At 52.2% G+C, this 23,621-nt stretch overlaps 1 protein-coding gene across 2 annotated transcripts in view; it reads right to left on the bottom strand.

Moving 5' to 3' along the window:
• Positions 1-23,621, bottom strand: part of SOX13 (SRY-box 13) — an 86,406-nt gene that overhangs the window by 26,914 nt on the left and 35,871 nt on the right. The window contains exon 1 of one of the 2 annotated variants that reach the window (XM_019513926.1): positions 23,477-23,575. The exons of the other annotated variant lie outside the window; for it this stretch is intronic. The gene's annotated coding sequence lies outside the window, so the exon portion shown is untranslated. Of the gene's footprint in view, positions 1-23,476; positions 23,576-23,621 lie in introns of those variants that run through there. 2 annotated transcript variants of the gene reach the window in all.

Below are 23,621 nucleotides of genomic sequence, written 5' to 3'. Positions count from 1 at the left end.
TCTAAGGAGTGGCAAGCACAGTTATTTGTTGCTGTGGCAATAAGTTTTCAGGCAACTGAGAGTCAGGATGCCCACACCTTCACCTCAGCCTGTCCCCAGCTGCCCCAGGGAAAATCACGTAGGGCTCAGTTTTTAAAAGATCTCAGGATCCGATTGTCGAGGGCTCAGCCACAGTTAGAGACAGACTTGCAAAACCTCTGCACTCCCCAGGCTGGGCTCTTCCATCCACTTGTTCAGAGGCGAGCCAAGCTGCTCGGAAAATCTGGCCCTGATTGTGGGTGCAAAACGCTATTGCAAAATCTGGCCTTTTAACTTCTCTGTGGCCCCATCCCAGGAGAGGGAGGGTGAAAGTTGCTTGTTGGAAAAAAAAATGGGGGTGGTTGGGACACTTTGTTAATGTCCAAAAACAAGTTGCAGGCTGGGGTGGAAGGGACCCTTCACGTGAGATGCTCTGAAAAGACGTCCCAACCCAAGGTAGCACGGGGAGTGGAGCTGCCTGGAGGGGAATTTTCTTTAGAGCCTGTTACTAAGATGCTGTAGTCTAGTGGCCTGTGAAGTACAGTGAAGCTCAAGCCTCCTGACCTTAGTGACCTCTGGATTGAGCCTAGAGCAGTGAGTGGGATCTCAGCCAGCCCCTAGACACACTCACCTCCCATTGCTCCGCATCTGCTCTCCTTCCACTTGCTTTGAACCACTGCAGTCAATGGACCAAACAGCTTACCTAGTCCTTATACCTTGCCTAGTCCCTGTGATGCTTTTCCCATGTGCTAACACTCTCAGAGAACATTTCCTGGTTACTTCCTAGCTGATCCACACCATCAAACCTTTTCCAGAGCCATGCCAATCATTCCTGGAGGACTCCCTGGAGAAGGGGGAGAGACCAAAGGGGAAGGGGGGCCTCTCATCACTTCCAGTCCAGCCTAGGTTTGCATTCATAGCCCCACGCCATGAAATGTTGGAAAAAGAATAGAGAAATCCCCAAGGATTGGGTCCTCCTGCCCTTGCTGGATCCTGCCAAAGGCTTTTGGAGGCAGGGAACGGGGTTTGGTGGCTAGAACAGCAAGGGAGCTGGATTCCTGGGTTTGTTTCCCACCTCTGCCACCAGCCTGATGGTCAAATGGGGGCAAGATGCTGAAATAGCTATACTGCCCTGCCTTAGTTTCCCTGTACAGGAATAATGTTCTCCACAGCATGGGCTGGCTGGCTGATGGGGCACTGGTGGGCATTCTGGCTCCTGCCACCCTGGAGCTTGGTGGGGCAAATTCCAGATGGAAGATGTAGGTCCATGGCTTTCTCCTTGGGCCTGAACAGGGAGACAGGCCCAAACTGGGACCCCAAGTCTGGGCTGGGCTCTAACAGAGTATGAAGGGGCAGTGTGGCTCCAAAGGGGGACAATGCTGGGGTGCAAAGATGAGGGTGGCATAGCACTGCAAAATCTCCGTTGCTGGGGGATGGTTCCCAAAGCAGCATGTCTGGCCCTTTGAAAAGTGCCTCTACCCTCGCCTTCCTGCAAGGTCATTTTTAAACCACGTGCCAAGACAAGGACAAACAGAGATATCCCTCTGCATCTGGCTGCAGCCTGCCTCAACAGAGCACCTACTGGAGGCCCCACCAACACATGACTCAGGACCACCTCCTGTTGCAGAAGATCGGGGCCATGCTCACAGGAAGCATCACAAACTTGTGTGTCCATCTCTTGCCCTCCAAAACACAATGCCCCACTGTACACAGGGCCCCACACAGCGGACACTTCTCGCCATGGGGTGCCTTTAAAACGCCTCCCCAAGCCACATTCCAGGCCTACGAGCTGCAACCTCAATGCCCCCCACGAGAGAGGGGAGAGGAAAAAATAGGACAAATGCAAGTTTTTTTCCTTCCAAACAGAGCCCAAGGAATCCCCGCTGGCCACCAGGGGAGAGACAATAGCACGTATCCTGCCAGACAAGCAGGCTGCTTTCCGGCTAGACGAGGTATGTCCTTTTGGGGCTGTTTCCAACTGTTTCCTCCCGGCGTGCCTCAGCACACAAAAGAATAGGCAGCTTCCTCCTAACTTCCACCCCTCGTGTCCGCAGCGAGGCCGAGGAGGAGAGCGTTGAATCGCACACCCCCGCGCTCCTGGGAGGTCAGCGCACTGCCGGCTCTCACAGGTATTGTGCAAGTCTCACGACGTTCGGCGTCGCTCTTGGACTCTCAGAGCTGGAGCCCCGCGCTTGCGTGACAGTCCCGGCTTGCAGCGGATGGGAAAGCCAGTCCCTAGCACTCAGAGGGGAAGGGAAGAGCTTGACGCTTCATCCCCTGGCTATTGAGATGACAATTTTTACCTCTCTCATGATTTGGGAATTCTCCAGGGTTGGTGCCGCAGCTGCTTAGAGCGGACCCGTCTCACTAGGGCAGCACTGGGCCCCATCACCATTGAATCTCTCGTGCTGAGTGAAATGGTGACCTTTGTGGAGTAAAGCAAAGATGTCAAGGAAAACTGAGCCCACACTTCTGCCTGTCTTGGGCCTGATAGATGATAAGACTGCAATAAGGACCCCACCCCATAGGACATGACACAAATGACCCGTTCAGAAAGAAACGTGGAAAATTAACTGCTCTTAGCCGCCCAGCCCCAACAGACTCCAGGCTAAGAGTCACTGGCGACAGGGCAAATAGTTTGGGGGAATAGGGGGGATATTTTGCTTGGCAAAGAAATGGGAATGACTGTAAATGGAGACACCTGTGAGGAGGACACAGGGTGGCCCCATCCGGAATAACTTTCAACTGAGGATCAGCAGTGCTGAAGTGTCATCAGCCAGCATTGCAGGATTTGGGCTCAAAGTAGCAAAACCCACATTAAATCATCTCCCCCCCAGCTGAGCCCAAAGCTTGGGGCTGGAGCACCATTTCTTCACGAGGCCACACCGTGATTTCATACCATTTATGCAACGGTTGTGCTGCTTAGCTACTCAGGACAGGACAGTCGGCCAAAAAAGCACAGCACTGCCCAATAAACAAAAAATAGACAGACTCACAAAACTACCCCGAAAAAAGTCATCTTGTTTTCCACCAGGTTTCAATTCACAGCACGAACAATAAGGCTCACGGACGTCTGCCAACTGGCTACAGCCGTAAATTAAGATCCAGGGGAGTTTACAAGCTTGGTTTTGGCCTTTGCAGGACTCTCGCGTTCTGCTGTGAATACATTTGATTAAAGTTGCTCAAGACAAAGTGTACTGCAGTGAAGAGCCTCTCACTTCTGCAAGGGCAGATATAGGTCCCCCTGTTCTCGAAGGGGACACATCAGATGCTGAACCGATTCTGTAACAAAACTGGCTATACAGGGAAACAAACTGCCAGCTTAGCCATGTACATGGCACCAGAACCAGCAGTTCCAGAAACACAGGCCTGCCCTCTCTGAAGGGAGCATCTCCATCAGCTGCTGGTGGAAGCAGCAGGACTTTTATCAGCTACACAGGCTGTGCTCTCTCTTGCTCCCCAACATAAGCACATGCCACAACCGTGTTATCCACATAAACCAGGGTGCTATATATAGCAGGAGAAGCCTCTTGTACATACCACCTGGACTTAAACTCTTCATTGCCATCAACCAGCCAGTCTTAACACACACTGTGACTTCTAGCATCTGGCGCGCACAACCCAGGGAGGAGAAAACGGCCTCACGTGCCACCATAAAAGCAGATAAAGGGTTGTGGAAAAGCCGCTAGCTGAGCACCAGGGGGTGGCTGGCAGAAGAGGTTTTCAAGTAGAGATCTGATGGTGGTTAAATGCCACCGGCCTGGTTTAACCATGGTAACAATTCAGCCGGTACAGACCCAGGCTGACACTTCTGCTGTCTTGGCTTGCTAAGTCCTTGTTTCGGCTACATAGTGCTCAGGGCAAAGGGGAAATGGGCAGCCCCCCCAAAAACAGCAAGTCAGCTAATACATGCTTCCGGCTCCAACATCAGCTGCTGGTTGTCTTGCTGCCTGACCCAGACTGACTTGACAGCTCAGAGTCTCCAGAGGGCTCCCCGCCTGCACCTGCCTGAGCAAACCTGCCGCCACTGCAGAAAACTCTGCGCCCGGGAGAGTCCAAACCACCTGAGAAACCACAGGCCTTGTCTTGTAAGATGCTGCAGCACTCGGCTCCCCTCGCCCCCCCCATGGTTACAAAAGATACTTCCCTTCAAGTGCACAAGTATCCTAAAGAACGTCAGTGCCTCGAAATAGCCAGCATCAGCAATAACAGACAGGGAAGCATGCAGAGGCAACAGCCAGCCATGTGAACAATACACTTCACAGCATCCAGGGCATGGGAAGGATGAAGGGTTTTGGCTGGGAGCCTCTGGGAAAGGCCTTGGGCTATCCTGTTGTCCAGGAGCTCAACTTATCTCCCCGTGAAGGGCAAAACCTGCAGTGACACTGCCAGAATCTGGACCCATGGTTCCAGAGAGTCTCCTATTTCAGGCCTGAGCCATGCATCCTCTCTGGCCTCACACCCTGAACCCAGCAGACTCCCCCATCTGTCACCATGATGCAGAATCAGCCCAAGAGCAATAGGTGCAAGCTGCCCGCCACCCACTCCGTGCCCCTGCTAAGACTTTCCTGTGGGGTCAGAGTGGAACAGCAACACCCCAGGGCAGTGGAACAAGCGTCATGGAAACTCAAGGGAAACCTGCAGAGGAGGGTGCAGTCAACTACAGAAAGAGCCACCCCCAAAGCCACGGTTGCTTGCTGCCCCTCCGGTCCTTGCTGGTTATGATTATGGGCTGCTAAGTTATGAGACAGCCAATCTGTCCATAGTTCTGACACAGCTCCTAATCACAAACGTATCTATCTGCATAACACCCCAGCAAGGTGGTTAAGACACCAACTCAGGACTTGAAAAACTCCCAGTCCGAGGCCCCGGCTTGCCTGACTTCCTGTGTGACTTTAGTCACATCACACAGTGCTTTCATGATTCATGTCCCCATCCGGACTACAGCACCTCCATCGTTCATGGGAGCATTGCAAGGAGAAGCCCAGGCACTGCGGTGATGGGCACCAGGAGAGGCTCCAAGATTGGCAATAGCCTTCAGTTCCAATGATGTGCGCAGAGATTAAATGACCTGCCTGAGGATACACAAAGTCCTTTATTTCACCCCGAAGGACAGCTCAGAAGTCACTTCTCCTTGCCCTGCAGGTGCAGACCCTCCATTTCATTTAGCAGCCGATACTGTTTTATTTTCTCTCCCAAAGTTTATGAGAGTGGCAAGGTCCCTGCTCTGAATTATTCAATCATTTCAGTGCTGGCACCGGGCAGGGAGGCATGTGTTGTGTTAGAAATGCTGCATACCGCCCAGGAGAACTGCTTATACAGCAACCAGCAGCCTCTGAAGAAGGCAGGTTGGGGTGGCACACCAGGGGCAGGCCACGTTCTGTGACGCACGCATTCACCTGAACTTCATTGCTGGCTTAGGGGCAATGAGCAGAGCACACGTCCAGACCCTGCTAGACTGAATTCATGCACGTGGTCAACTGTGCAGGGGAGAAGAGCCCACACCTTCACTCCCTGCCTGGTGCCCCCCCGGAGTCGAAAGCTGGGTCTGGCCCTACAAGGGGAAGGCAGGCAGCGTGCATGAACTCTGTGCCATTTCACCCCATTGGCATCTGAGCCAACACACCAGCACGTTTCAGTTGGGCTGCCTGGCTGTCCAACCAAGATAGCTTACTAAGCCCAGCCTTCCACTGTCCTCACGCTTTTCGTTTTTACTGTCTGTTCCCGTTCCACGTGTGCTTGGAAACACCCACATCCCCTCGCTACATTTCTCCAGAGTCAGCAGAAGACGCTGGGACTAAATCTGTGTCTTCACGTGCACAAAGAAATGCTCAAAGTTGATGTCCCACACCAGCAGGCGACAGGCCTGGGCTACCCGGAGGAGATCTCCGTGCATGTTGTGTGCGTCAGAATCCATTTTAGACTCCAGCATTGCAACCGCTTTGCATTGCATGCAGCTAGTCGGACGCCTGTGGCCTGAGGCAGTGAACAGCCATCAAGATCCTTACCAAAACCAACATCACTCTTCACGGCCTCAACCCAGGCAGAATCTTAAACACAGCACGTGCAACGTCATTACAGGCTATGCACTGCCAAGGGATGTTTGACACACAGGGGCTGTGCTGACAGCCAACTCAGATCCACTACCAGCTATAGCTTCCTGGGTTTCTAGTATTTTTCCTTTAAGCACCAGCTGCTGGTCCATGCTATTGACATGAATCAAAACTGAGAGTTGTAGGGATTTTTTGAGAGTGTCTAGCTTTGCTGGTTTCTTGAGAGCTTAAAAATGCAAGGCATGAGACAGAGAGAGGAGGGAGAATGGTCAACGCAGAAGGCAAAGAAAAATAACGCGGCATTTATTTTAAAAAAAAAGAAGTCTCATGATTTTTTTGACATTAGTGCCCATGTGGGTCATCGCCTGAAGCCCTAGTGACAATGAAGTTATCCTGAGAGCAAAATGCCTTTGCTGCAGGAGACCCTCCTATTCACAAGGGACATGAGATAAACACAAGCCAAGCTGATCTTGGTTTTGCACTTGCCCAGCGGTTTTTAAAAGTGGTGCAGAGAATCAAATCCAGTTCCAAAGCTGGACACATCCCTTTGACAGCATCAACTGGCAGAGCTCCAGACGGCTGTCAAGGATGTGACCCAACCTCTTTTTCCTTTGCCAGGATGGTGAGATACGGTAGCACTGAGAGGCGAAGGACTGAGGCAGACCATCAGGGGAAGCTTCCTGACAGCGGGATTGATTAGACAGTGGAATGAGCTCAGCAGGAAGTGGGTGAAGCTCAATCACTCGAGCTATTTAAAACCAGACAAAGCCCTAAAGAGTGAAGACAGCCCTGCACAGCCTCCCCACAAGGCTAAAAGCCTCGGGGGATCTTCTCCACCTCCTTGTCTTGTGCTCAGACTAAGTAGCTTCTCCCTTTTCGAACCAGAGAAAATGAGGGTTGAAGGGACCTCAGGAGGTCACATCTCATCCAACCCCCTGCTCCAAGCAGGACCAGCCCCAACTACATCACCCCAGCCCAGTCTTTGTCGAGCCAGGTCTTAAAAATCTCCAAGGATGGAGACTCCACCACCGCTCTGGGGAGCCTCTTCCAGTGCGTTACTACCCCCCTAGTGAGAAACATTTCACAAAAATATCTAACCTAAACTTCCCTTGAGCCCATTGCTCCTCACAAGTCATGTTCCCCAGCCCCCAAACCATTTTCATTGCCCTCCGCTGGACTCTCTCCAACTTGTTCACATCCTTTCTGCAGTGGGGGCCCAAAACTGGACCCAGGACTCTAGATGTGGCCTCCCCAGTGCCAAAAAGAAGGGAAGAATTACTGTACTTGATCTGCCGGCAACGCTCCTACTAATGCAGCCCAGGATGCCCTTAGCTCACTTGGCAACAAGGGCACACTGTTGGCACCGTGGCCAACACTGTTGGACCATATTCAGCTTATTGTTCACTGTAACCCCCAGGCCCTTTTCTGCGGAGCTGCTACTTAGCCAGTCAGCCCCCAGCCTGCTCACAAGCATCTTATGGCAGCACAAGACTTAAAGAGAAGTCAATTGATCCTTTTAATGATGCAGCAAGCCTTTCCCTGAAGAGCCTAGACCTTCTTTAAAGTAGTATGTGAGGAGGTCACCCTTCCGGTGAGACCACACACAGTAGTTTACAGAGGGCGAGTACGCAAGTAAGGATGCCTTAATATGCAGCTAACCGACTATTACAGAATCCAACACATCAACGGGCAACTACAGGCCAGACCTTTCAAATCTCATGATTATTTGTATTATCAGAGCATCTCAGAGCTCAGCATCCTCAACAATAGGGGCCTGGTAAACACAATCCCTGTCCCACAGAGACGACAGATGGATGCAGACAGACAGACACGAGGAAGAGGCAAGCCAATACTGGTTGCCTGGTGGGCCGAAATCCCAGAACACCAGCAGCTACAGTCAGCGTCAGAGCAAAAGGGAATTTTATGGCGGGATCTGCAGGAGAACAATGAGAGGGCTCTGAGTGCATGCCGGGAGCTCCTCTCGTGTGAGGGGAAGTGTGAGAGAAAGCACCAGCTTGCTCATTGGAAAATTTAACATGTTGTAGATGGGGCTGATCAGAGGCAGGAACTAAGGAGGAGATGGCAAGTAAGATGTGGGCAGGCCAGGAAAAGCCCTGAAAGTAAAGACAAGCAGCTTGATGCAACAGAGAAACAGGGATGCACTGGAGGGATGGTGTGGTCAGAGCGGTGGGCCAAGAAACAGCCTTGCAGTGGGATTCTGCATAGGACTGGGTGGAACAAGGCTGCATTTGTCAAGGCCGGCTCCCATCCAAGCTCCTTAAATGCAAGAGGCAAAGGAAATGGGGTACCAGTTGCAGAGGCAAGTAGGACCAAGGTTTGGGTTCTTCATAAGCTGGGAGAGACAAAAGTTGGTGCCAGGAAGGAAAGATCAAGTGTGTAAGAAGATCCAGGAGGCCAAGAGATGAGATGGCGTCTTCAGACGCTGTGCACGTGACCCCCTATAACACACAATCAGGTGGGGCATATAACAGCATCCTGCCATTACTGTCAGCCTGTTACAAACCGTTTATAAGCTTGATCTTCCGAACAGCAAAACCCCACTGGTGAAAAGGGATGCCGGGTTCGCTGGTATTTAGTCAATGCACTTTACACCTCTGTGGGGCAGGAATAATATTCCCAATCACAGACTCATAGAAAATGAGGGTTGAAGGGACCTCAGGAGGTCACATCTACTCCAACCCCTTGCTCAAAGCAGAACTGTCCCCAACTAGATCCTCCCAGTCGTGGCTTTATGTAGCCGGGTCTTAAACACCTCCAAGGAAGGAGATCCCACCACCTCTCTGAAAGTGCTTTGCTACCCTCCCAGTGAGGAAGTTTTCCCTAATATCCAACCTAAATTTCCCTTGCTGCCACTTGAGCCCATTGCTCTTTGCTCTGTCATCTACCACCACTGAGAACAGTCCAGCTCCCTCCTCGGTGTTACCATCCTTCAGGTAGTTGAAGGCTGCCCCTCAGTCTTCTCCTTTCTAAATTAAATCAGCCCAGTTCCCTCGGCCTCTCCTCACAAGTCCTGTCCCTCAGCCCTGCAACCATTTTCATTGCCCTCTGCTGGACTCTCTCCATTTTGTCTACATCCTTTCCAGGTCTGCTCCTTGAAGGCAAGCAATGTCTTCAAAAACCTGAGAACGCTATGGATGAATAGTGGAGGCGTTGACGGGCCCCGCACCAGAGCGCCGAGCAGAGAACGTAATTCTGGGGCTGAGAGACTCCAGGAGAGAACAACTTTTTTTCTCCGTGAGGACTGAGTGTGGAAAAGAGGAAAAAAAGGAAAATTCACAAACTTTTTCAGTGAAATCTTCATGAGCAATGAGGAGAAAAGTGAGGGAAAAGGAGAATCGTTAACCTGAGAAGGAGCTGCGGTGTTAAAATACACAAAATAAAATGTGAATGGATGAATCAATACGCCCAGTTCTTTGTGCAGCCCTACAGTCTTGCACGTTTCCCCTTCTCCCCTAAAACTGGGCCAGATCCTCCTCTGATATAAACTGGCCTTATTTCCATTAAAGTTGGTCGTGGTGACAGCTGTTGCAAAAACCAAGGTTACTGAGAAAAGAGCTTTAAAATTACTGATCAAAAACTTTTTGCTTGAAAAATAAATGGGACTTTAATAGGGGAGGGGGAAAAACAATGCATCCTAGGTTTTCAAAAGTCAACCCCCCCCAATAAAACCCTGCTCTCTAAGGTTTTGAAAACATTTTGTATGAGTTTTTGTGTTCCTTTTCCTTGCCTTCTCTCTCTGCCTTTTTAACTATAAAAAAATAAAATACAATATAATAAGAGAGAGAGAATGGACAGAAAACAAACGGAGCGAGGAAGAAGGGAAAGAAAGGGAATATGGAAAGCACCAAAAAAGAAACCCAAAGTGATTTGCTGTGTTTTATTTAAGGTTTGTTTTGTCGCGGTTTCCAATTTTGATGGAGGAAAAAAAATAAAAGAAAAAGCATATAATTTTTTTTTGAGGGGGAAAAGAATATTTTTCAGTCATTAAAAAAAGAAATTAGAAATAATCTAAAAATTTCTCCCCAACTCAGTATCGCTGAACACTTCTTGTACTGCAGCACCTGAAGTCCAGCTCAGGGCCCATCGTGTTAGGTGCTGCACATCTATATCACAGTGGCCAATGTCTGCCATAGAGCATTGAAGGAGCAATTGCTCCTTAGACCAGCCAAGGATCTGGCACTTGAAACATATACTAAGCCAACAGATATTTAAAAAATAAATAAATAAATCCCTGTCTTCCTCCCAACTTATTCTCCCAGCTGCAGTTTTCTCTGGCCTCTTTCAATGGCTCACCCCAGTGCTATCCTGCAGAAAGTCCAGGCAATTTATAGCTGAGTGATGGATTAGGGCTCCCTGCTTTTTTAATACACAAACACACACACACACCTTTCCTATAAACACACAGCAGCCAAAACACACCACGGGCTTTGGGGTGAGCCAGGACAAGGGATGCAGGAAGGAAAAGAAATCAGCAAAACAACTTACCTAGCACTGGCGGTGCGGCGAGATGAACAGGTTGAACAATGACGCCAAGGGTGATGCGGGCACCGGAGGGCAGACAGAGAGCTATTATTGCCGACCCTTGTTTTTGTCGGCTGCCTCCCACTCCCCCACCCAAAAGCAGTGCTTGCACCTATCTCAGAGTCCAATCTCCCTGTTGTGTGTGCACCCGATCGCGCTCGCTCAGCATTTCCAGGCAGACCGAGGTTCTGGTTTGCCTCGAGCTGTTCATAAACACTATGTTCCCATTGTACGAAGAAGGGGGCAAGATGTCGGGCCTCCCCCCGTGCCCCCCTCCCCACCCAATTCATCACCACAGGCACTAATCTCATCTGACGGAGAGATGTCTTCCTACCCCACACACCTCTGAGAACTAAACAGCACGGGGCGGGGGGGCTAGCTGAGCGCTGCAAGAAGTCAGCTGCGTGGGACACCACATGAGGCAGAACTTGAAGCACAGGCTTAAAGCAAACGCTGCAGCTCGGTCAGCTTGGCTCCCAGAAGGCCTGACTCTACTGCAAAGAAGTCATGGCTGGGAGAGACGTAACAAGTCAGTCAACCTATGCCCACCCCCCCCGCAAGAAGCCAGTGCAGCACTGGTTCCCAGGCCAGTAGGGTCTGGTCTAGGTTGGGAGTCAGAAAGTAAGCGGGGAAGGCAGTTCTGGGGACTATCTCCGGCTCTGCCACCGACTTGTTGCATTACCTGGTCAAGTCACTTCCCCTCCGTGCCTCAATTCCCCTCAGGGGATGTTATTTACCCGCCTCACCAGGGAGTGGTGAGATTTTAAAAGCTGACTCTCTGGCACGGTAAACACACACAGCTCTGCTAGCTTCCACAGAGCCACCAGCTGCGGATTTGGCTCTTTGGGTTTGGAGGAGCTTGGACGAAAGGTGCTGGACATATTACAGACACAGACAGATTTACCGCTTGGACAGGCCTCCTGAACTTCCCCCTGCTTAATCCCATCCCGTTAGCCCATGCTGGATAGCGCATCCCTTTCCCAAGCCATTGCAAAGCGACCCTTCTCCTTCTGTGGGGCAGCTACTGTCACCCCCAGAAGGTCTCACTTCGAGCGAGGCTGCCATGGGGCAGCTGCAAAGAGAACACCTCATGCCCCTGGCCAGATACACTCCCAAAAGCACAAAGGGGGCCTGTCCTGCAGCCTTATGTGGTGCGAGCACTGGTGGGATAGCTGCCCGGTGGGATTGCAGCTGCTCGGCCACATGAAAGCAAAGCTATGGAGAGCACAGCCACCGAGCAGGAGCAACAGACTGAGCAAGTGTCCAACACTCAAGCTTGCACCTGTCCTTGCCAATGCACTGCTCTCCCAGTCTGCCCCACCTCCTCTCCTGCTCCTGAGTCCACACTCGGCCGTGGTTACAGTATCATCCAGAGCCAACAAGCAGCCCCATGTCTGAAACCAGCACATGGCATTGGTCAACCAAATAGAGGAAGTGCACTAACCAGGCCCAACATCTTCAGTCTTCCCCTGGGGTCTTGTCCTCAGCCATTTCCCAAATCCTTGGCTTCCACTCTAGGAGACAGGAAAGCCATTTATTTCCAGGGAGCACCACTGGATTTTGTCAGCCACCTCCATTTATTGGCCTGCCTTGGACCTGAGCTCTGTCCTTCATGAAAGCAGGGGTTGTCAGCACCCTCTGAAAGAAATTCAGAGCCCAGCTACCACAAATGGGACACCCAGAAACCACAGGCAGTGCATTCACGACAGCCTCTGAACATCCCGTCGCAACACATGGTGACTGCTCTCCCCGAAGATACTCAGGATGGCAGGGCCCCTTGGAGGGCAGAAAGGGAGAGCAATATGATGGCAGTAAAACCACAAGCCTGAAGAGCTGCCCGCTTACCTAGAGACCGAGACAACGAGGCTGAAAAGGCAAGCTCATCCGAAGCAGCTGCCATGAGCAGCAAATGCCTCAGTCCTGAGGCACCCTGCACAAGTTCAGTTCAGAGGATAATGCCACATCCCAGCTGCTGCGTAGCTTTGACATTTCAGCAACAGATTGTAGCTGCCGTGACAGCCATGCACCAACTTTTCTCTTACTCAAGGAAAAGACTGTGATGGTGGCTCAGTGCACTGGGGTCTGTTCAGCTGTAACCCGTTATCCAGGGGGAACCATTGCCCACTTGCTAAGAAAGACCTCGAGCTCCATTCCTCTTATCGTTTCATAGAAGTAGGGTTGGAGGGGACCTGAGCAGATCATCTAGTCCGACTCTCTGCCCTGGGCAGGAAAGATCTTAGATCTCATGTGCTAAGCAACACCAGGGCTGGCACTGGGAGGCCTCTAAGGAAAGCTCCTGAAGCCTGGCTTTGCTCTGCCTTCTCATTGAACAGCCACGCGAGTGGCCCAAGGTGCCCAGGGTTCAATGCAGGGAGTGTTTGGCTTGCACCATGTGGATGGCTCTTGCTCTCCAGTCCCAACCTGAGCTTCCCAGGTGGACTCTTATTAAAAACCACCTTTAGACTTGTTAAGGGAGCTGCTAATGGGCATAATAGATACCCAGATGCCAGCCATGGCCTTTCGAGTTGATCAAATCCAAACTGCCTGGCTAAACCTGTCGGTCTTCCACAAGCCAGTGTGCTGCCCCAGGTGCAGCCCTGCCGGTCTCAAGGAACAGCAGGACTTAGCATGCCAGTCCCACGTGCATCCATGAGACTCTTACGAGAGTCTGGTCAGGATGGCTAGGGCTGGGATTTAGCGACTGAGCCTGCCAGTTCCTACTGAATTTCTGGGGATTTCAAACTCCAGCTCACTTTGATGGAGATGCTCTAAAAAGCCCAGTGCCCTGTGGACTCCCAACAACCTGACACAGTTGGTGCTGCTATCCCAGCTCCATTGCAATGACAGTACAGGCCATCCATAGGCAGATGCTAAATACAGAGCACCTCAGGCAGGAAGGAAGAACGTGCCACAGTCCCATTAGGGCTGCTAAAACCACAATAAAAATCTTACCCTCTACAGCAGCAAGAGAAGGCTCTGGCCCCAGCTCACAGCACCTTTGCATTGCAAACCTTGCAATCTCACCCTGCTCCCCTAAGGTTTTTAATGTGTTCTTTGCATTTGCTTTCATGTTTGCAAAGGGAACTGCCTCTTGCAGCCCTCCTGGCACCCCCACATATCAGCCCATCACCTCCACACCTAGGAGCCAGCAGGAATCTGTGCAAGGTCAAACTGAGTCAGGATGGGAGCCAGGGAAGGAGGGGGACAGGGTTTGTTAGCGCCAAAGTGTCACCAGTCCCCAGCTGTACCAAAAAGCCAAAGGTGTTGGGTTTTCTGCAGAAATGGTGCTAGGAGTCAGGCCTGAGCTGGAAGATTCACACTTACCAGCTGGGAGATTCACATCTACAAATCCCACCTCAGCCCCTTACCTCCCCTGTTTCAAAGGTGCTCTAGATCCCCTAGAGCAGTGGTTTCCAATCTGTGGTACCTACATGTTAACAGATTTATTATAATTACTTTATATGAAAAAAATGTGCTGGTGGTACTTAAGGGTGAACTGAAAAATTTACCAGTGGTACTTAAACTGGCGGCGTGCAACCTGCCAGAGTTTGGGAGTCGAAACGTAAGCAGGGGGGGCTTATGCTGAGGACTGGCAAGCTGCGGACCAGCAGTGACGGGCATACTGTCAGCAGGCAGCCAGCCCTTTTTATACGCGATATAACAACGGGTTGCTGCCGGTCTGCAGCATGCCAGTCACTTCTAGTCCATAGTTTGCCGATCTGCACTTTGCTGATCCGTGGTCACTTCCGGTCTCGCTGCCATCCCACCTGCGGACCGGCAGCCAACCCTTTGCAGCCTGAGGGCTGGGAATCCCTGCCCTAGAGTGCAAGTCTGGCCCCTAATGGAGTTGTACCATGAAGGTGAATGGGGTCTGAACACGCAGGGCAAGATCCTTAGCCAGCGTCTGTCTGCATTGCGTTGCTGACTTCTCCGTTCCTGGCTCCACGCTTGAGCCTTATCTGCCTCCACTCAGGCTGGGCACCTCGTGCACCCAGCCAGGCCGGATGGGATTTGGGAAGGGGCCTTGGGAAGCCAAAGGGAGCAGCACAGCATGCACAAGGAAACAACGCAGCGACTTTCAAGTGAGGAAGCAGCCATTCGGCTTTGTTTGAGATGGGCTGGGCTTTGCCCATGGCTTGGCCGCATGCTTATTGGTTTTGTTCCCCAGTCCTGGCTAGCGGACAAGAGGCTCTTTGTGTCTCTCTGGCTCCTGAGGCACCTGTTCCCCCTCTGCCACTCCGTTCCCCGGTGTGTCCTTATTTATCCCCGTGCGGCCTGCAGCCTGTTCCCTGCAGCAAAGGACTTTGGCAGTCCCTGCCTACACCTGCCTCAGCCTGGCACTCCCGCCCGGGGACTGTTTGAGTGGAGCCTGTGGGCAGGCACAGTTGCTTTGTGTGCACACACACACACACTCAGAGCTCTGTTTACACCAGTTGTTGATGTGGGGAGGGCAGGGACCCGGGAAGGATGAGAGCGAGTGAAGGCATTTAACGCCAGCCTGGCAAATTCGCACGTGGCCGCCACAGCCGTCATGCCGCAGCTGCCAAGCTGCCTGCCGCTGCCTCTGAGCTGCTCGGCCAGGAGGAGAGGTTTGGAGCCCCGAAGACCACGAGGGGCCTGATCCGTGTTGTGGCAGCGCAGCCCCAGGCCCTTCCCCACTGCCTGCCCCAAGACAGAAGCGCACCCACTGCCAGCAACGAGCCAGGCTGGGACTCGACAGACCCTGGGGCAGCTGCTTGAAGCCTCCTCGCTGCCTGCTGTGAGCAGCCCGGGCTCCCTGGCGGGTGGCAGGGACTTGTCCAGAGGCCAGGATGGCTGTGGCAGGCAGCAAACAGCTGCACTGGGGTCCATGGAGCCCTGGCCTGGCTTGCAGCCGGCAGCGGCTGCACACACACCGCAGGGCAGATGGTGGGAAGGGGCTGGGGCTGCACTGCCACAACAAGGATTGGGCCTCTTGCATCTCCCCTGCCATCCACCCCAGCACACCAACATCTTAACAAGTCGAGGTTGCAGATGTTTTTGGTACTTGGCCCGAAAACACTGCCAGCCCCTGGTCTAGGGAGCATCAGTTATGCAAAGCCCTGAGCCAGCCTGAGTCCCCCACACTTCCCTGCCCCACTCCAACCTCAGACCACATGTGCAGCTCAACTACACACACACGCATGCATGCCTGCACACGCGCGCGCGCATGCGCGCACACACACACACACACACACACACAGTGTGTTTGCAATATGCACGATACGCTCTACCCTGCTGCATGCCTCAGCCGCCTTCACCTGAGACTCCAGGCTGCTGAGCTCCTAAACCCAGTCCTGAGGGTGCATATGAGAGGGGAGGGCTATCCCCAGCCCTACAGGCCAAAAGGAGAAAAGTAATGTTCCTGCCCCCCCGCCTTCCTCCCCCAGCTGGAGGTTTTCTGGGTTACAAACAAGGCCAGCAAACATCAGTGGTTAATGAGGGCGTACGCCTTAAATGGCTTCACACCACCACGCAACACACTGTCCCCATCCATCAGTCGTCTCCCCCGCTTCCAAGACAGGCCCTTTTTCTTGCTCAGCAAGAAAAGCAGCAGTGCACCCAAAAGGCAGCGTTTCCCACACAGCTTTGAGTGTGCTGCTGAGCTGGACACACCAGCCTGTGGTTATGGTTTTGCACCCTGCTGGTCCAGACACCCACCCTATGGCACCACAAGATGCTTCCTCATCTGCACTAGCCACCCTGCGTCTCTCTCAGAGCTCATCTACAAGTGAGAACGGTCCGGCTTGCGGTCAAGGAGACAGGGCAGAGGGGGTTTTGTCTCAGCCCTGCCACAAGCTGCCTTGAGGAAGTCCTTTGGCACCACTGGGCCTCACCTTCTGTCCTTATAAAAGGCAAGAAGCAAGGTTTGTCTGGTGCTCTCTCTCAATGTGCCAATGACGCAGTCGGTGCCTTTGTGTCCAAAAGCTTGTCAAACTTCTCTCTCAGCTACTTAGCTCGTCCAGCAAAAAATACTGCCAAAAAACCTTTCTTGTGGCATACAACAGCACAATGAGACCCCTGTACAATGGAGCTGTTATTCACAAGGAGGGTGTGATGCTCACTTCTTCGGGAGCTACATCCTATACCCCCACTTCTTCATGAGGCATCTTGAGCTCTTTAAAAGAAAGGTGCTAGTTCCAGGCAAAAATGGTTATTACCCTCCATTGGTAGCACAGCCTGCATGCACGTGGACTGTGTCCTCAACTCTACGCTTGCTCATTCAGAAAAGAAAGCTGACTTAGCCATGCCCAAAGAATCTCCCTGGCGTTAACAGCCATCACCTTTTGCAATGCCCCTCTCCTCCCTGGAGCTGGTATCGCTGCACCAACTAGCAGATCAGATTCCAAAATAGCCACACGCTGGATTGAAGGGGACTTGACCAGCAGCACTAGCCTGGCATAATTACTGCAGATTAAGGGTGTCCACACAAGACTGCATAATTATACCGCTGGGTTTTGCCAGTAAATTTCCTCCTGTAGCCAAACTTCAGGCACGCTGGTGTGCAAACCCCTTGCCCCAGGGGACTCTCCTTCCTGCTGGGAGAGCAAGGTGGAACAATAGGGCAGGGCTTGCTATTGTTTGGAACAAAAGCAAAGAGCAGGGCCGCTGGCATTCCAGTGCAGCAGAGGTAATAAATGCTGAGTGCCAGCCAGGAGCCCAGGCAACCCCTGGCCTTGTCCACAGAGGCAGCTTTCTGCAATGATCTCAGTGCAGCACCCGCCCTCCACCTCTTCTAGCAACAGTCGCTGTGCTCATGTACTTCACAGTGGTCACTGAGCAGGCGCGCGCACACACACACACACACACACACACACACACACACACACACGTGTAGAAAGAAAGCAAGAAAACAGGAAAGTAGGAAAGAAAAGAAAGAAGGCAGGCAAGAAAGAAAGAAAGAAAATAATATGTATTTGCTCTTTAGCATTCAAGCCTTTAGAGGGTCCACACTTCCCCGAATCCTAGGCACTTTCCTTTTGTGACTGACAGCTAAGGACCTTCCCCCACCCCTGTGATTTCCAGGGGACTTAGAAAGAAAAACCCCTCCAACTTCATGAGAGTCATAAGAAAAAAAAAAAAAAAAAAAAATCAAGAGTTGGCAACACCGACTCCAGCTCTGGGGCCTCCTTTTCAGTGATGCCCAGGTCACTTTGCACCGGCAGAGTAAAGAGAGCTCAAAATGGGTATAGGCACAATTGAAGGGTTTTTGAACCCGAAAGCTTGCTTAAAAATTGTTCTCCAACTATTTAAGTTTGTCTAATAAAAGATATCAGAGTCACCCAAAGAACCTTGTCTGCCTATGTCCTTAGATAAACACTGCTACAACCTACACCCCTGCAAAATGGGTATAAACGTTCTCCCATTTTAAAAGGGCTTCACACTGCCAGACAGGAGACTCGGCCTCCGGTACAGCACCCAGAACCACATACACACACATACCTCTCCTTCACTAAGTCCTCCATCCAGGCTTACCCAAGCCAGATCCCTGCATTTGGTCTCACACTTTGGCATCCAACATCTCCCATCTCCTCTTCCGGCAAAGCCCAGATGTGTCTCTTCCTTCCTGGTTCCTGGCTCACACCTTGGCTCCCTGCTGCTCCCATTGTGTTCCTTTGCCCACCACTGATTGCTCTAGTGCTTCACCAGGACAATCTGCGACAGGCCTGGGGAGCCAGTGGAGGTGCCTGGCAGCTCCTATTTCAACCAGGCATGTGCCACTGTGCCCGTGGCTGCCTGGCTGCTGTACAGTCATGCTCAACAGGTGCCTGATGCCGAGGAGGGAAGGCTCACTCATGGCTCACTCTTTCTCCCTACTTCAGGGGGCCTGAGCTCTCAGCCCAGCACAGGCTTGGCCAACTCACTGCTTAGCCACACAGCTCCTTGGCACACTCCAGCTGGGCCCTGTTGATGCATTGGTTAACAGAGTGGAGGCTCTCCAAGCCTCTGCATCTCCATCTGGAAGGTCAAGCCACTCATGCCTGTTGGCCAGCAATGGGTCTAAGGCAACAGTCTTCAAACTTTTTGAGCTGAGCCCCTTTGAGTTACAATTTTGTCTGCACCCCGCCACCCCCCTCGCCCAAGAAAAGCAGTGCAGCCAGGCACAGGGCACCCCTCAGCCTAGCAGCTGCCACAACTCTGCCTGGCTTGGCGTGGCTGAGCGGGCTCCACCTGCCGCAGCTCCAGCACCTCCTGCCTTGGCCCTGTAGGCACGCTGGCAGAGCCTGCTCGGGGCTCTCCACCCCCGCATGCCCCCACGAGGCTGCAGTAGCACCAGCTACTTGCAAATTTCTTGCCCGTGCCCCCCTGCGCTGCACCCCCGCAATGTTCCTTCACACCCCCCCAGGGATGTGCACCCCACGCCTTGAAAACCGCTGGTCCAAGGCACGGCTTCATGCCAAAGCAGCACCGCGACCCTCATGCAGAAAGCAACAGGACTAGGACGGATCACCTCCCAGCTCCTGGGCCTGCCCCGAGTGGATCAGAGAAGTCCTTCGTCTTGCAGAGTCAGAAGTGGGCAGTCTAAAATCCTTCCAAGGCAACACAGCCGCTACAACTACTCCAGCCTCCACGGCCTAAGGCACCAGGGGCTGACTTTACATCCAGACCCCTTGGACTCTCCAGCCTGAGTGACCAGCCACCCATTGGCAGCTGAGGCTCCTAGGGGCAGCTCATCAGGAAGCCTGACTGCAAGACCGCAGCAGAAGGCACTGCCATTAACTATTTGTCCAGGACCTAGCACATAGGGCCCCATCCTGATTGGTTGCTAAGTTCCACCACTATAGTACAACAGCAGGCACCAAAGCACCGTGTACTCTGCTTAACGAGGTCATGGGAAGTCTGCTTTCTGTTGTACATGCCAATCTTTTTTTAATTTTATTTTTAAGGAAAATGTTTCGTGTCCGAGGTCCAATAAGCCAAATCAGGTCCAAGTCCATTTGAATCGTTCAAAGGAACCGTACGTGGCCCTGCTACCAGCAAGTATCCTCCACCCCAGCCTGGGGCTTTCAGATTCCTCCAAATCCTTTGGCAGGCATCCAACGTGCAGGCCCGAGCCCGGAGACTTGGGGTTCGGATGCCCCCCGAGTTTTGCTTGCCCTCAGCTGTACGGCCACAGGAGCAAGCTGGGCAGATCTACCAGAGGGAAACGGCCAGGACTAAGAGGCCACTGGTGGTCTTGCCACCACATCACCTGGTCCTGCTCTGCTCACGCAGGTAAACCACATGGGGCAGGCTGGACTTAATGTCTAAAAGGCTTTGCTTCCTGACCCTAGCTTCCAACCAGAGAAAATGCAGCAGTGAATTGCATATATAAATAAACAACTCAAATTTGCACCAGTTGCTACAAGCAAAGCCAACCCAGGATGGTGTTTGTTAATTCACACACTGCTGCTCACACCAGATCCAGTTCTTACTTCCGGCTTGATCTTCTTCCGAGACAGGCCAGAGTAAGGGGATGTTCTCCATTTCCACCCTCCGCTGCCCAATACTCCTCCAGCTCCTTCTGTTGGCCTGTCTTCTCCCCCTCCAGGAAACAAGAGAACTGTTACCAGGCTTTTTTCACCACTGCCACCAATCCTCACGAAAAGTCAGGCGCACAGATCTGCTGCGTGGACTAGTAAATTTTCCTGATGGTTCAAGGCTGTCATCATGATCAGCCATATTCTGTCATTGCCCGGCTCTCCTAAGAGACCCCAGGGGCACATGGTGGGGGGAGGCAGCCCGGGACGGCACCATTTACAACAGTCGCATGCCCAAGGCAGGCCTGGTTGGTAATGGAGCAGTAAATTACGGGGAGGCAGAATTTCAAACATTTCAGCTCCATCTCCCGCTTTGCATTCTGCAGTGACAAAGCTGCAAACCAGGGTCCAAGCAGAAAACACAGCTGGAGGGAGGGGACTGGAAAAGGGGGAAATACAGCCGCCCTCCTATCAAAGGGAAAAGTAGCCACCGCTTTCCAGCAGAAGAAAAATTCCTTGGCTCAGCTTTGCAAAGCCAGGGGAGAAACGGGCATCACTTGAGTATCCAGGTGATGGTTAGGGCACAAGGGCAAGGTCCCAATCCGTACAGCCCCCCATAGCACATACTTTACTGAGTCAGTCATAAGATTCACTCACAAAGTTTCCTGCTCTTTTTTTTTTTTAAAGTGATCCACCCAAACAGTCGGGACACCGCTGAGACCCGCCAGGGTGAAGTGCAGCCGTTGCAGTCTGTCCTGACATCCATCCCCCAATCCCAACCCCTGCCCTTTTTCATTATTATTATTGCTCCTGCCTTTATCCCTGAACTGGTGGAACTCATGCAGACCAAAGGCCATTGTTTAGGGCTGGACCCGTTCCAGGTCTGGACATATGGTGCTAAAGCAGGTGGATAAAGCGCAGAGTGGGAGGGAGGGCTTCCAAACAACAGCAAAATTTCCAAAAGTTGCTGCCTCCGGCGCTGCCAACTTTCCTCCCGTTTGCAATGACAGCGGCACTCCCACAGCTTCCCAGCCAGGCATGAGCAGGATCCAATGATTAGAGGCTCATTAGAGTGCGGGACAAAATTTGGCCCGAGATACGCAGCAATCAATGAAGTCAGCGGCAGCTTTACAGCATACAACAGAGAGCACAGTCGGCTCATAAGGGGATAGTTTCCAAAGGAGGAGAGGAGATGATGAATGCAGCTAATGCCTCATTGCCTTGGGATAATTTCTTGGATGGCTGGGGGGCATTAGTTTGTCTCTCTCTTCTGCGATCTGTACTGCACTAGAACTGGATGGAAAAATGGAAAGTTGCAAAAACTCAAAATCTTGAAAAAAAAAAAATCTTATTTTGCATTGGAAAGAAACCAAAAATCTTTCCAAGCTGCATTGTTCTTTTTTTTTTTTTTCTTGAGAGAAAAACAAAAGAGAGTGTGAAACTCTAGGATAGGCAAGAGCCTGGGGGTTTGGCCACCTAAGTGCAGTATAGGAGACCCACATTCAAAATCCTTTTCTGCCCCTTTCCAATATCACGGTAAGTGCCTGAACGGACCACCACAACGGCTTTCACTTGCACCAGAAATGCCAGCCTGGACCTGAAAAGCCTTATTTGAATAAAAATGTTCTTGACACTGAGACTTCCTGGGAAAAGTTTCATTTTTAATGTTTTTAGCTGAGAATATGTTTCATCAAAAAACTCTCAGCCCAGCTCTGTTCTGCGCTCAGCAGACAGTCCAAACTAAGCAAGAGCAGCGCTGGCTTTTTACCCATGTTTTTTAATGTGTAGGGGGCAATGTCTCAACCATGATAATGCCCCTCTTTGGGTATTTTTAAATAACTACATTTTTGTGGGAATTGAAACCAAAAGATTTTCGTATTAAGAGACGGGGAAGGAAAAAACCCATAGGAGAACTCGAAAAGCAATCTGTCCAGCACCCTTTTGTGGAAGGCAGTCTCCAACGTAATATAAGCCCGTCTGATTTCTCCAATTACATGTACGCACAAAACAAGTCAAACAAAAAACTATCCTAAGGTTTCCTACTGCAATAAGCTAGAGCAAACAGGAACATGCCATCGCGGCATCCAGACAAAGCAGGGCTCCATCCACTTTGCACTGGCGAACTCAGGATGTTGCACGCTCGGCTGTTCAGAGCGCTGGCTTTTGGGTTCTGCAGGCTGCTTTGTTCCCTGATGGAGCGCTCCTCTCCCCATGCGCGCGTCTCCAAATAGCTCACTAGGCGATCTAGTGGGAAGGAAGCCACCGACCACAGTCTGGGAACAGCTGAGTTGAACAGCTCCAGCCACCAACACACCCCGGGGGAGGAATGACAGGAGCCCAACCTTCCCGGCCTTGATGGAGCCAACTGTAGTGGTATCCTGGGTCCACGGGAAGAGAGCTGGGACCCACCGGTCACACAAGGGTGATGTGAATGAGCGACCTTAAGCTGAAAAGCCCGATAGCACGTTACCAACTCTCTGAGCCCCCCTCTCCTCACGCTGCCCCCCAAGTCGCTTTTAACCCTCGCGCCTGCCACTGGGCCTGAGAGGTCTCAGTCCCAAGCAGTGTGAAACCTGGGAGTTTGGACCGGTGCTCTGGGCCCCTAAACAAATAACCAACATAAAAATAAACCCACTGGAAGACTAGATTCATGGTGCTCCCATCGTTACGCCTTCCCCCCTCGCAGCAGAGCCCCCCGTGCTAGATCCCACGGACAAAATTAAACCTCTCAAACCAACAACAATTTGAAAGACTTGCTCTATTTTAACTTGCTGCCCACATGCCAGAGCTGGATGGGCAAATCCCTTTATAAGGGATGTGCAGCTTCAAGTCGGGCTATTTTTCCCCACGGGTCAGAACAGCTTTTGCTTGTCGGGAACATTTTCTGGCCTAGGTGTCTGAGCAAGCAAAGAAAGGGACTCCATCACGGGGATGCCAGCCTAGGTAAAATGAAACAGGACGGGGCTGAGCCACTCAGACTCGCCTGAAGACCCACACTCCCTCCGTGGATCCCGTCCCACGGCCACTGTCCTACACTCCCCGAATGGACAGACTGACAGGGGGAAAGCTAGTTACCCTCTGGTTTTTTTAACTTCCAGGACAGGGGGTAACTAGCAGCAGCTGATTCCCAGTTGCAGTGACAAGCACCATTGCAAACCCACCGCCCGGGAGCAGCCAGGCCATTTGAAGTCCTCGGCACCCTGATTTAGAAACACCTCCCCTCGGGCTAGGGACTTTCAGCGGGGGACAGGCATTCCCCAGGTCAACTAGCAACCACCACGAGGGCGTCTGCCGGTCTGAAAAAGGACGAGAGAGACAAGAAACACCGGTCCGGGGGCTCAGGGGCAGATCAGCCGGGGGGCACTTGTTCTCCAGCTGGCTCACCTGCAAATCTCCCAAGCGAAGGGCAAACTTTGTCCGCGGAAAGATCTGCCGGAGACTTCATGGGGAGGCGGGCGCAAGCAGCGCCCCTCTGCCCTCAACTCCGCGGGGCCCTGCCGCCGCCGCCGCCGCCGCCGGGCCCGGGCAG

This window comes from Gavialis gangeticus, unplaced genomic scaffold (genome assembly GCF_001723915.1).
Source record: "Gavialis gangeticus isolate Ggan-Ray unplaced genomic scaffold, GavGan_comp1, whole genome shotgun sequence".
Lineage (NCBI taxonomy): Eukaryota > Metazoa > Chordata > Crocodylia > Gavialidae > Gavialis > Gavialis gangeticus.
This window is presented reverse-complemented; position numbering and strand designations above follow the sequence as displayed.